Source organism: Pan troglodytes, chromosome 3 (genome assembly GCF_028858775.2).
Source record: "Pan troglodytes isolate AG18354 chromosome 3, NHGRI_mPanTro3-v2.0_pri, whole genome shotgun sequence".
NCBI classification, from domain to species: domain Eukaryota; kingdom Metazoa; phylum Chordata; class Mammalia; order Primates; family Hominidae; genus Pan; species Pan troglodytes.
In genome coordinates, this window is record NC_072401.2 from 151,551,817 (window position 1) to 151,565,293 (window position 13,477).

At 35.2% G+C, this 13,477-nt stretch overlaps 1 protein-coding gene across 24 annotated transcripts in view; it reads right to left on the reverse strand.

Moving 5' to 3' along the window:
- Window positions 1-13,477, reverse strand: part of IQCM (IQ motif containing M) — a 464,883-nt gene that overhangs the window by 423,162 nt on the left and 28,244 nt on the right. For 3 of the 24 annotated variants that reach the window (XM_054683885.2, XM_063809067.1, XM_054683896.2), the window contains exon 2: window positions 370-497. The exons of the other annotated variants lie outside the window; for them this stretch is intronic. The gene's annotated coding sequence lies outside the window, so the exon portion shown is untranslated. The remainder of the gene's footprint in view (window positions 1-369; window positions 498-13,477) is intronic. 24 annotated transcript variants of the gene reach the window in all.

The following is a 13,477-nucleotide window of genomic DNA, read 5'->3' on the forward strand; positions in this document are numbered from 1 at the left end:
AGTAGTATTAAGTATATTCACGCTGTCCTGAAACAGATATCCAGAAGTTCTTTTTCTTGCAGAACCAAAACTAACTGTAATACATGTCACCTCCTCAATTTGCAAACCTACAGCAGCAACATGCTTGCAATAAAATAAAAACCTCTATTTCCTTTAAAAAAACAATATTCACATGTTCCTCGCGACGTGGCTGCCCCCACATATCCCCACGTGTGTAGAACATCATGGTGCCCTGCATTTGCATATTAAAAGGCTAGGGTGGGAAGGCCAGCTTTTTCCGCAGGCCACGTGAATGACATGCCTGGTCAAATCAATCCCCTGAGCCCTATGCAAATCAGACATGGCCTCCTCCAGCCTCTGCATATATACCTGGCTGGAGTCTGCTGCACTTGGGGACGTCCTCTTCCAGCTTTGGAGGCCCCCTCCCTCTGTCTCTGTACGAGGGAGCTTCTTCCTTCTCTCTTCTCCCTTCCTCTTGCCTATTAAACTCCCCTCTCCTTAAAACCAAAAAAAAAAAAAAAAAATCAGGAAGATGAAGTAAAATACCTCCAACTGTCTGCCTTTCCCAGGAGGAAAGTATATATAAAAGAGAAGATAGAAAAATATGTTTTAATTTGTTTTTAATTTAGCAAGTTAAGATGTTGTAATAATTAGACATTTATTTTTTTCACCAAGTAATCATTTCCACATTATTGGACAGGTTCATGAGTTTTACTGCTTCATTGTCATCTAATGATCCTGAAAATAAGCCCACATTTTTCTTGAGTTCTTTTTGCCAAAAAAAAAAAAAAATCCAAGTTACTTTAGACAATGCAGCAACTTTGCATTATTCCTCCTTTCTTATGAACATTTAAAAACTAAACTACTTTCTTTCATCCTACCCCTAAATTCAAGGTTTCTAGGAGATAGATTTCTTGATTACTCATGTTCTTAAAAATGATTAAATACAAAATCTTCTCTAAAATAAGTGTTGGATTGAATGTTGTTTCTCCAAAAGCAAATGTCTCACGATATGACCCAGAATACTATTTCTCAGCCCAAGACAAAAAAAAAAGTAGTGCCTGAAGTTTTAAGATTTACAAAAGGGAATCCAGTAAATACTTAGCAAAGCATTCATTGCAGTTCACCAGAACTTTAATCTCCTGATTAAGAGACAAAAAATAAAAATAAAAATAGAGCTCTAAAACTACTAAAACCTACTAAATAATCTGAGATAAAACCATCACTTCTAAATTCCCAATCTTATAATGTTCTTTTCTATAGTTCTATTTGTCAACACAGGTCATAAACTCACTTGGTATTGCACAGGGCTTTTAATCAGGTCTTTAAGCAGCTCAGTGATTCTAAGTGCATATTTTCCAATTTATTATAGATACATCTCTTAAATTATACTTTGCTTGCCCAAACTGAAAAACATGGCATATTATATAGCTGCAAGTTCCTCCCACACAACCTATTTAAGTTCTAGTATCAGCCAAGATAATGATGTTCACTAGAAAACACTATCTATAGCAGGTTTAAATAGCTATTTTTAAAAAATATTCCTTAATCCAAGGATTAAGAGTGCCCTAAATGAAAGGTGCTGAGCTACGTGGGGTTGGTAACACAAAGGTGGAGAGCTATCCCTGTCCTCAGTCAGTTTTCAATCTACCCAGGATGACATGTATAAGAAAGATAATAACTGTATTTTAGATGACAAAATTTATCATTCACTCTAGGACACTTTTGAGACTAGGAGAGGTGCTCTTACAAATTAAGCCAGAATTTGAGAGGATCTTTTGAACACAAGAGTTTAAGGCTACAAGGAACTTTGATCATGCCACTACACTTCAGCTTGGGGACACAGCAAGGCTGTGTCTCTAAAAAATTTAATTTAATTTAAATTTAGAAAGCAAAAGAAATCAAGCAAGGATAACAGACATAAATGTCCAAGGAAAATTCGAACATATAATCACCCTAACTATGGCATACAATGCTTTGTAGTTTACTAAGTTGTTTCAAAAATCTATTTTCTTTCTGAAAACAAAGATATGAGATCAATAACACAATACTATCCCCACTTTTAGATGGGAAAACCGAGGCTCAGAGAAGCTAAAGGACTAATCTAAGGTCACATAGCTAATAAATATTAGGTTCAATGCTTGAACTTAGGTTTTCTAATTTCAAATCTAATATCTTTCCACTATAACACATTGCTGCATCAATAACTGTAACCACAAGATACACAGCTAAATTCTATAATCACAACTTGAAAGAAACATGGTTCTTCTGATTATAACATCCATATAAAGATATAGGGAGAAAACATTTACCAATTTGAAAGTATTACTATTTTGATGGTAAAATGTATTTGTGGATGAATAAGGGCAGATTAATAAAATGAAACATTTTATATGATGTAAAGATTACTTACAAAAAATAGTTAAAACAATTTTAAAATGTAAAGAGGGATGTCCTCCTCATCATTATTATTCAAATTGTCTTTTAAGTTGTAACAAATGAAGAATGGCTAAGAAGACATAAAAACATCTTTTTTGCTAATAAGATTATATACATAGAACATTCAAGAGTCTATAATAAAATAATAATAAAAATCACTAAAAAATTTTAAAATTGATAAGATGCTAGATTTAAGATATTTTTTAAATCAGAAATTTTTCTAATTTCTGTCAATAAGGTCCTCATCCTATCAGTTCCAGGCACCTCCAGACCACTTCTCATTCTGTATAGATCTCTGCTCCAGTTGTATAAGGTTTTTATGTTCTTGAACAGAGTATATAACATCCCACCTCTAAAGTACCTGGTTTGGAAAATTTCTCCAAATTCCAAAGCTACTATTAGAGCAATAATTTCTCTTCTACCTATGACCACTAAGATTTACTAAAATCTTTCCTTTCAGGACAAAGAGACTGTCTGAAATTCTGCACCTCATCTTTGACCACTGGCAGCAAATTTATGGCCAAATAAAAATTGCCAATTTGTCTCTGCTTCTACTCTTCAAGAATGTATAAATATTGACATTCACTCTCAGAGCATTCAATGCAGACAAGGGAAAAAATGTCCATGATAAAAAGGATGTGTATGTGTTTTTAGAACACCGTCTGGTTCATAACTGCCTTTCTAACAGCCTGGTACAGCCCATTTTATATGCCTGTTTTTCAGCTTTTATAATGGATTTCTAAAAAGATAGCAAACTCTGAGAAACAAGTTTATTTATCAATGAGATTTATATGTCACCCTTTGAAAAACTGCTGGTAACATTAAAATAATTTTCATTTCATTGTTGTGTTGAGATTTATTCCCTGACACCTTTCATCTATTTTGCCTATAACAGGCATACGTGACCAAAAGCATGGTACTCCTCAAGAATATAGAAATAAAGGAAATACCAACTTCTGCTTCTGAGAAAATGGAGTAGATGTAATTTTCCCTTTTCTTTCCCCGAAGTACAACTAAAAACTCTGGGCATTATATAAAATAAGCATTGGAAGACTCTGAAAGTAAAGAGGAGGCGGCACGCTAGCTAGGGACCTCAGTACCCAAGGATTGACGCAGTGGTGCGTTCCCTAACTTTTCTTTTCATTTCATATATCTCAGACTTGGAAGTAAAGAAGTCAGCAATCCAAGAATACCAACAGATGCAGACCAAAAACAAACAAAAAAAAGGCCCAAACCAAACCAAAGCCTATTCTCTCTACCTTGAAGAACAGGAAAATCTCCAAACCCATGGAAACTAAACAATGTACTTCTAGGTAATCTATGGGTCAGAAAGAAAGTCTCAAGGGAAATTTTTAAAAACACAGTTAAATTAAAATGAATTGGCCAGGCACGGTGGCTCACGCCTGTAATCCCAGCACTTTGGGAGGCCAAGGCGGGTGGATCACGAGGTCAGGAGATCCAGACCATCCTGGCTAACACGGTGAAACCCCTCTCTACAAAAAATACAAAAAATTAGCCGGGCGTGGTCGCAGGCGCCTGTAGTCCCAGCTACTCAGGAGGCTGAGGCAGGAGAATGGCGTGAACCTGGGAGGCGGAGGTTGCAGTGAGTGGAGATGGCACCACTGCACTCCAGCCTGGAAGACAGAGCAAGGCTCTGTCTCAAAAAAAAAAGAAAAGAAAAAAGAAAAATTAATATACAACATATCAAAATTTGGGCAACAAAGCTAAAGCAGTAGTAAGAGGGAAATTTATAGCACTGAATGCTTACATTAGAAAAGAGGAAAAGTTTAAATCAACAATTTGAGTTTTCACCTTCAAGAACTTAGAAAAAGAGCAATAAAAATAAGAGCAAAAACCCAATTATTTGAGAAGATTAATACAATTGAGAAATCCCTAGTAAGACTGACAAAGGATAAAAAGAGAGAAGACAAAAATTACTAATATTAGAAATGAAATGGGTATCACTACAGATTTGCAGTCATCAAAAAAATAAGGAAATATTAAAAACAGCTCTATATACACAAATATGAAAACAAATGAAATAGACAAATTCCTCAAAAAGTATAAATTGTCATAATTAACCCAATAAGAAACAGATATTTTTGAATAGCCTTATAATTATTAGATAAATAAAGCTGATAATTTTAACACTCTCGAAAAAGAAATTGCCAGACCTAGATGGTTTCACTGTAAATACTACCACATTATTAAAGAAGAATGAACACAAATTCTATACAATCTCTTCTAGAATACTGAACAAGAGAAATACTTCCAAGTTCATTTTACTAATCCAGTAAAACCAGACAGGGATAATACCAAACAAACAATTAAAGGACTCATATTCATCATGAATATACACAAAAATTCTTAACAAAATAGAAGGAAATAAAATTCAGCAAATATTTTAAAAATTACACACCATGATCAAGTAGAGTTTATTCCAGTGATTCAATGCTGGCTTCATATTCAAAAACCCAGCAATGTAATCCACTCTACTAACAGGTTTAAAACAATTCCTATACAAATCCTATCAAGATTTCTTACAGATACAGACAAGATTATTCTAAAATTCATATGAAAGTCAAGGAACTAGAATAGCTAAAGTATTTTGAAAAAGATGAATAAAGTGGGAAGAATTAAAGTATATCCAATTTCAAGATTTACTCTATAGCTACAGTGACTAAGGCTGTGTTGTATTGGCATAGACAAATAGGTCAATAAAACAGAGTAGAGCACCCAGAAATTGTCAAAACACCAATATGCTGGGTTTTGACAAAGAAGCAAAGTTCAATGAAAGTAAGCCTTTTCAATAAATGATACTAGAACAAATGGATATCTGTAGACCAAAAAGTGAACATCAACCTAAACCTTATACAAAAAATTCAAAATGAATAATGGACTAAATATAAAATTTAAGAATAGGTTTGGAGAGTCAAAACTGAAAAATAAATCAGATAGAACCAGTATTAAATGAGCAGGCAGCTATTCATTCCCTAAGAGAAGGCAATTGGTAAAAGGTTCTGGTACAGAGTCTCCAAATATGCATTTGATTTTTGAATATCCCATAAATATGTTTTGACAACTTTATGCCAACTTTCAAACCCTGAATTGGCACTGGCTACCAGGCAACAAATCAGTTGCTGTAAGGTCACTATCCTTATACTACGCTGTTTGTGCAACTAATTAAATTTTTATTGCATTTTGCCTCATTACTTCACAAAATTGGTGAAACACTGAAAAATCCAAATCCAATGGCTGTCACTAGTGACAGGGAGTATGTCATATCAATCCAAATGGATTTGAAGGAAAGATGCAAATTATTGAATGTATCCAAAATAGCAAATTCTTAGCTTCAATGAGATATTTGTTCGATTTAAGCCATCAAGTCTATGTCAATTAGAAAAGAACACAATTAAATATTACAGCATAAACATTAGAAACATATTGTTGAAGACAGTCCCTACAAGTGAGGAGTAATTAGAAATGTTATAATTATTTTTAGTTCTATGGAAAAGGAACTCATGTTAGAACAAATAAATACTGTCCAACTTTTGCACATTTGACCCTGGAACACATAGAGGGATGATCTCTTTGTTGACACGTCTTGATGGATTAGCCTGAAAACAAAAGTTCACAGTAGGGAACAAAATGATTCTTCAATAATTCTCTGCATGAAGATTTCAAAACCCAGGTAAAAAATACACTAGCCAAAAGTGACTACCAACCAAGACAGAGAGTCTCATCATCCAAGACATCATCAGAAACCCAACATGAACAATGAGGAAATCCTTAGCCTTAATGAAGTAACTTTAAAATATGTAAGTTATATATATATATATATATATATATATATATATATATATATATATATATATATAACATATTTTTTTCCACAGAAGAAAACCCTTAAATAGAGCTACCCTGAAACTTACTGGTAAAAGTAAACAAGAAAGGCTTATTGTACTGAAAAGAGATATACGAGAAAGAAAAACAGTTCCTAAATTTCATTTCTTCAGGGCAGGGGTGGAAATGAATTTAAAATACCTTGACAAAGGGAGTAGGGAGCAGGTCTAGAGGTGAAAAATACTCCAAAGAAACATCACCACAACCAGTAAATGGTTGCACATGGGGCTAGATTAAAAAGACAAGTCAAAGAACTAAAAGCCTAAGATAGTGAAGAGACAGATGAATTAAAATGGAATGTATTAAATGCACTGTTCACTTCCCATGTGCCAGGTATCATGCGAAGATGAGTGGTTTAGACATGTTGAGTTTAAGGAAATAATAGGCATTCAAATGGTGAATTTAAGTAATGATGAGAGAAGTCCAGGAAAGACATAAGCCTCTAAGAGTTATTTATATAGATATAATCATTAAATACATAAAAGAAGTACAAAGTGAGAGAGAGAGAAAGGATTGAGAACCTGGATTTTAGAAAACATTCCTATTTCAAGAAAAGAAAAAGCAGAAAGCTAAGGATGATGAAGTTGTAGCTTCAATCTTCACTGCAGGCCCCTGAACTATTGTATACAGTAATTGTCCTTATCCATTGTTTTGCTTTCTGTGGTTTCAGTTACCCATGGTCAACCATGGTCCAAAAATATTAAACAGATAATTCCAGAAATAAATAATTTAGAAGTTTTAAATTGCATGCTGTTTTGAGTAGCATGATGAAATCTCATGCCGTCCCACTCCATCCCACCCAGGATGTGACTCATCCATTTGTCCAGCATATATATGCTATGTTTATGCTACCCACCCTTAGTCATTTAATAGCCATCTCATTTATCAAATCAACTGTCAAGGTATCACAACGCTTGTGTTCAAGTAACCTTTATTTTACTTAATAATGGCCCCAAAGTGCAAGAGTAGTGATGCTGCTATATTGTTATAGTTGTTCTGTCTTATTATTAGTTATTGTTAATCTTTTTCTGTGCCTAACATATGAATTAAACTTAATCATAGGTACATATAGGAAAAAACATGGTATATATAGGATTCAGTACTCTCTGCAGTTTCAGACATCTGCTGGGGGTCTTGGAATGCATCCCCCTCAAAGGGAGACTAGTGAACTGCCAAAACATTATGAATTGACAAAACTGTAAGAATATTCTATGCTTGATACATTGGAAAAGAAGCAGACTAAGGGAATGAGTAGGCAGCCTAGGAAAAGGTCATGAAAAACCTCCAAGAATTTGAGATCTTGGCAAAAGCATAAAAACCTGCTAGGGGAAACACACTGAGTAGGAGAAACAATATGATGTTTAAAGGTATCCATCCACAAAAAGATAATGTATTCTGACTGCGTAAGACAATATTTTTTTTTAATCTCAGAAAAGAGAGAAGAGACCATGTCTCAAATAAGACAATAAACAGCCCTAACACTTATTTGCTCAAGCAACAATAATAATAATAACAATACTTAGCCTTCAAACTGTAGTCCAGAGGGGCAAATAAGTTATAAATTCAGTGGAAAATGATTCAAGAAAAATTTACCCATTCTGCCCATGTTATGCATAAGCAAGATAATAAATATACATCCTACTCTTACTACTACTATTTATATACACATACATGCAAACTGGAAACAATCATTGCACAGATGAAGAACTCAGTTATGAGGAAAAAAAGGAAAGAAAAATATAAGGCAAATAAGAAAGATTTTTCTTTTTCACACTAAATATGTAATAAAACAAGAACTCAAAAATAAGATGGTAAGAAAATATAACAACCAACCTGGGAAAGAAAGTGAGACTCTCTCTCTCTACAATTTTTTTTTTACTTGCCAGATGTGGTGGCACATAGCTATAGTCCCAGCTATTTGAGAGGCTGAGGTGGGACGATTGCTTGAGCCCAGGCTGCAATGAGCTATGACCATGCCACTGCACTCCAGTCTGGGTGTCAGAGCAAGAGTCTGTCTCAAAGAAAGAAAAAAAAAGGGGGGGTTGGTGTGGGGGGAAATACAATAAGATTCAAAAGAAAAAGGAAGAATCCAGAACTTAAAAAAAAAAAACACACCACTATCAACCACTGTGAATCTAACATTATTAGGTAACTGATACCTTTAAAAAAGCAAGGAATAGAATAGACTTAGCTAGAAGTCTAATTAGTGATACAGAAGGAAGACAGATTTTATGATAATCATGTGAAACATTTTTCTCACTTGGCTCCTAGGATTCTACTCTCTCATGGTTCTCTTTCACCTTCCACCCTCACTGGACACTCCTTCTCAGTCTTCCTTGCTGTTTCCTCTTCATCTCTCCACCTCTAAACATTAGAGTGTTTCATATATCAGACTTCAGATGGCTTTGATTCTCTATTCCTACTTCTTTGGTGATCTCATCCAGTCTCACTGTTTTAAATTCCATCTTGTCTGATGGTTCTTAAATGTATATCTATAGTACAGAACTCTCCCCTGTACTCCACATTCATCTATCTAACTACTTTCTCCACATCTCCACTTGGCTATCTAACCAGCATTTCCTAACTTAACAAGTCTAAAACTGAATTCTTTTTTCCAACCATCCCACAATAAAACCTATTCTTCATTCAAGTCTTCATCTCAGTAAATGTCAATTCATTTCTTCAATTTTCTTAGGCTAAAAACTTGCACATAATTCTTGAATCTTCTATGTTGCTTGTATATCTCATGTAATTCTTTAGTATTAACAAACGCTCTCAAAATTATATCTAGAATCTGACCACTTCTTATTACCTTCTCCATTACCACCCTATTTCAAACAACCTGATTATTATATTAGCCTCCTAGCTGGGCCACCTGCTTCCGTCTTGACCTCCCTACAGGATATTCTTCATATAGCAACAAGAATAATCATTTAATATCAAAATTCAGATCAAGTCACTGCCAGCACAAAACCCTCTGTAGAGGAAAGACTCTAGGGTGATCCTTGCCCTTTGATATTCATGTCATTATGTAATCTCCTCCCTTTGAGTAGGTAGGAGCTATGACTTGCTTATAACCAATAGAAGATGGCAAGACTAGTATAATGTTATCTCTATAATTACATTATATAAGACTATCTCATCAGACTAGAGAGAGAGGCTCTCATTGTGGGCTTGATGCAGTGAGTGACCATGTAAAGAAGTCCACGTGACAAAGAGCTTCAACAGCATCTAGATACTGCAGGTGGCCTCTAGGACCTGAGGCAGCCTCCAGTTGACAGTCAGCAAACAGTTAGGACCCTCAATCATATAACTGCAAGGAAATAAATTCTTCCAGCAATATGAATGAGCATGGAAGTGGATTCATCCTCAGTCAAGCCTCCAGCTGAGAATGCAGGCTGGCTAGTTCATTGAATGAAGCCTTTTAAGACTTCAAAGCACAAAACAGACTCAAGCCATGCCCAGCGTCCTTACCCATAGAAACTATGAGATAATGTATGTGTTGTTTTAAGCTACTTAATTTGTGATAATGTATTACACAACAATAGAAAATTAATATTTCCTCCAATGGCTTTCCGTCTTACTCAGAGTAAAATCTCAAGTTATTTCCACAATTTGGCCTATATCCAACTCTGACTCATCTTCCATTGTCTATATTTCTCACTTTGCTCTAGCTACAATGGCCTTTATGTTGCTCCTCAAATATGAAAAACTTGCCACTGGCTCAGGGATTTCAAACATTCTGCCTGAATATGCTGTTCCCCCAGATATCCCCCTTAGCTCACAACCCTCGCCTTCTTTAGATCCTTAGTCAAAGATCATTTTGTTGGAGACACCTTCTCTGAAAAAAGTAAATCTTTTTCTTGCTCTTTCTCCCAGGCTGGAGTGCAGTGGCGCCATCTAGGCTCACTGCAAGCTCCGCCTCCCGGGTTCACGCCATTCTCCTGCCTCAGCCTCCCGAGTAGCTGGGACTACAGGCGCCCGCCACTGCGCCTGGCTAATTTTTTGTATTTTTAGTAGAGAGGGGTTTCACCGTGTTAGCCAGGATGGTCTGCATCTCCTGACCTCGTGATCCACCCGCCTCGGCCTCCCAAAATGCTGGGATTACAGTTGTGAGCCACCACGCCCAGCCTGAATAAAGTAAATCTTATCCCCAACCAATGTGCATTGCGAATGTCTGAATGCTGTATTTTCTCATTAGCACTCACATATCACTGCCTAATATGCATTTATTCATTTATTTATTGTATTTCTCCCTGTACCAGAATGTAAACCGTAAGGAGGTACAGACTTTGTTAACTGTTGTAAACTTATATATGGAAATCATTTGTTAAATAAACAAATGAATAAATGAATAGATAAGTTAATGAACAAATTAACAATCAAAATGAATACACTATGACACTGAAGAAATTAGAGGGAAGTTAACAGATACGAAGAGTAAAGAAAACAATTTAATATAGAGATATGTTTTATGTAACAGATGGAACAGAAAATGCATCCATGGCCATAATAGATGCTAACTTCCTGATTCCTTACGATCTAGGCAGGAAAAATAGTAACTTTTCTACTCATGAGAAATAGGCTGCCTTCATACCTGTTCATAGCAACTGCCAGAAAACAATGGAGCAATGAGTAAAATATTCTAAGAGAGAGTGTGACCTTAGAATTTTATACTCATCAAACTTTTCCTTTGAGACTGAGGCAGCTGACTTTATTAGGCACACAAAGTTATAAGAAATATAATTTTTACACTAGCTTTATGAAAAGTAAAATCCTATGCTAATCAAGAAATGTATAAAATAAGGAACTCAAATAGAAATGTAATTCATGAATAACGGTTGGTAGGCATTCCATCAATTTAAATAATTTATTTAAACAACTATATTAATTTGTGGGAAAATATAATTTGAATGTTTTAAACTTTGACAAAGAAAAATAATATAACCAACAAAACTGAAGGATGGTACACAAATGGCTGAAAGAAGTATTTCCTTACAATTAACATCAGGGAGAAAATTTATATTATCTCAACTTTAAGCATGAAATTGTTAAAAAATGACCCAAAAAACTTAATTAAACCTTCATAATAATTTTTCTAACCTTAGATCTTTTAGGCTTTTTTGTACACATTTTTTCTGTGGATGGTCAGATTGTAAATATTTTAGGCTTTGCAGACCACATACAATCTCTGTTGCTTATTATTCTTTGTTTCTTTTACAACCCTTTAAAAATGTAAAAAAAAAAAAAAAAAATCTTAGCCCTCAAGCTGCACAAAAACAGGCCATAAGCTGAATTTGGCCTGCTTGATGTAGTTTGTTGAGTCCTGGCTTACAATGATGTAACACTGAGCCAAAATTCCATTGTTTCTTCAGTTTCACTCTAGAATCTTTTGATTCTGTTAAATTTAAGTAAAACTAATTGTGGTATTTTGTATTTCTAAATTATATTATAATGTGTAGAACTTCCATTTCTGGCCAAGATGAAATAAGGGCTAAATTTTCCTTCCATCTGGAACAACTAAATAAATGAACCAAATATAAGAAACATTTCCGGACTTTGGAAATCACACAATGAAGGGTCAGTGATTCCTGAGACATATGACTCACACAAAATTAGCCTTACAATTGCCCCCAGCTTACTGCCTGGAGGGAATTTCTGGCAATGAAGGAAGCCAGGTGGAGCCAGGCAAGCTCCTTGAGTTGAAGGAGACCTGGTAATCTGGAGAGATCAGGAAGCAGAATATCAGAGTGGAGAGATTTTATGGAGAAAGAGGTCCAGAGATGTAAAAATGTACTCTAGAATCTTCAGCTAAATAATGATACATATAAGGAAGGAAACTACCCAAGACCAAGAACAGAACCACCCCAAAGTAGAAGAGGAAATTTAAACAAATTCACAAGAAAAAGAACAAACAAAAACCATCAAAAAGTGGGCAAAGGACATCAACAGACACTTCTCAAAAGAAGACATTTATGCAGCCAACAAACATATGAAAAAAGCCCAACATCACTGATCATCAGAGAAATGCAAATTAAAACCACAGTGAAATACCATCTCACACCAGTCAGAATGGTGATTATTAAAAAGTCAGGAAACAATAGATGCTGGCGAGGCTGTGGAGAAATAAGAATGCTTTTACACTGTTGGTGGGAATGTAAATTAGTTCACCCATTGGAAGACAGTATGGTGATTCCTCCAGGGTCTAGAAGCAGAAATACCATTTGACCCAGCAATCCCATTACTGGGTATATACCCAAAAGAATATAAATCATTCTACTATAAAGACACATGCACACATATGTTTATCACAGCACTACTTACAACAGCAAAGACATGGAACCAACCCAAATGCCCATCAATGGTAGACTGGATAAAGAAAATGTAGTACATATACACCATGGAATACTAGGCAGCCATAAAAAGGAATGATATCATGTCCTTTGCAGGGACATGGATGAAGCTGGAAGCCATCATCCTCAGCAAACTAACACAGGAACGGAAAACCAAACACCGCATATTCTCACTCAAAAGTGGGAGTTGAACATTGAGAACATATGGACATAGAGAGAGGAACACATACTAGGGCCTGTTGGGGGATGGGGGTGGGAACTTAGAGGACAGGTCAATAGGTGCAGCAAACCACCACAGCATATGTATACCTATGTAACAAACCTGCACATTCTGCACATGTATCCTGGGTTTGTTTTTTTTTTTTAGAAGAAATACAGGAATAAATAAAATAAAATAAAATACATCATTTTTCATAGAAATGGAAAAAATCCTAAAACTTATATAGAAACAAAAAATATCCTAAATATCCAAGCTGGAGGCATCACACTACCTGACTTCAAAATACATTACCAAGCTACAGTAACCAAAAGAGCATTGTATGTGTATAAAAGCAGACACATAGACCAATGGAACAGGATAGAGAACCTGAAAATAAATCCATGTATTTCCAGCTAACTGATTTTTTTTACAAAGATGCCAAGAACATCCATTGGGGAAAGAACATCCTCCTCAATAAATGATGCTATGAAAATTGGATATCCATATGCAGAAGAATGAATCTGGACTCTATTTCTCACCATATACAAAAATCAACCAAAGCTAGATTAAAGACTTAAACATA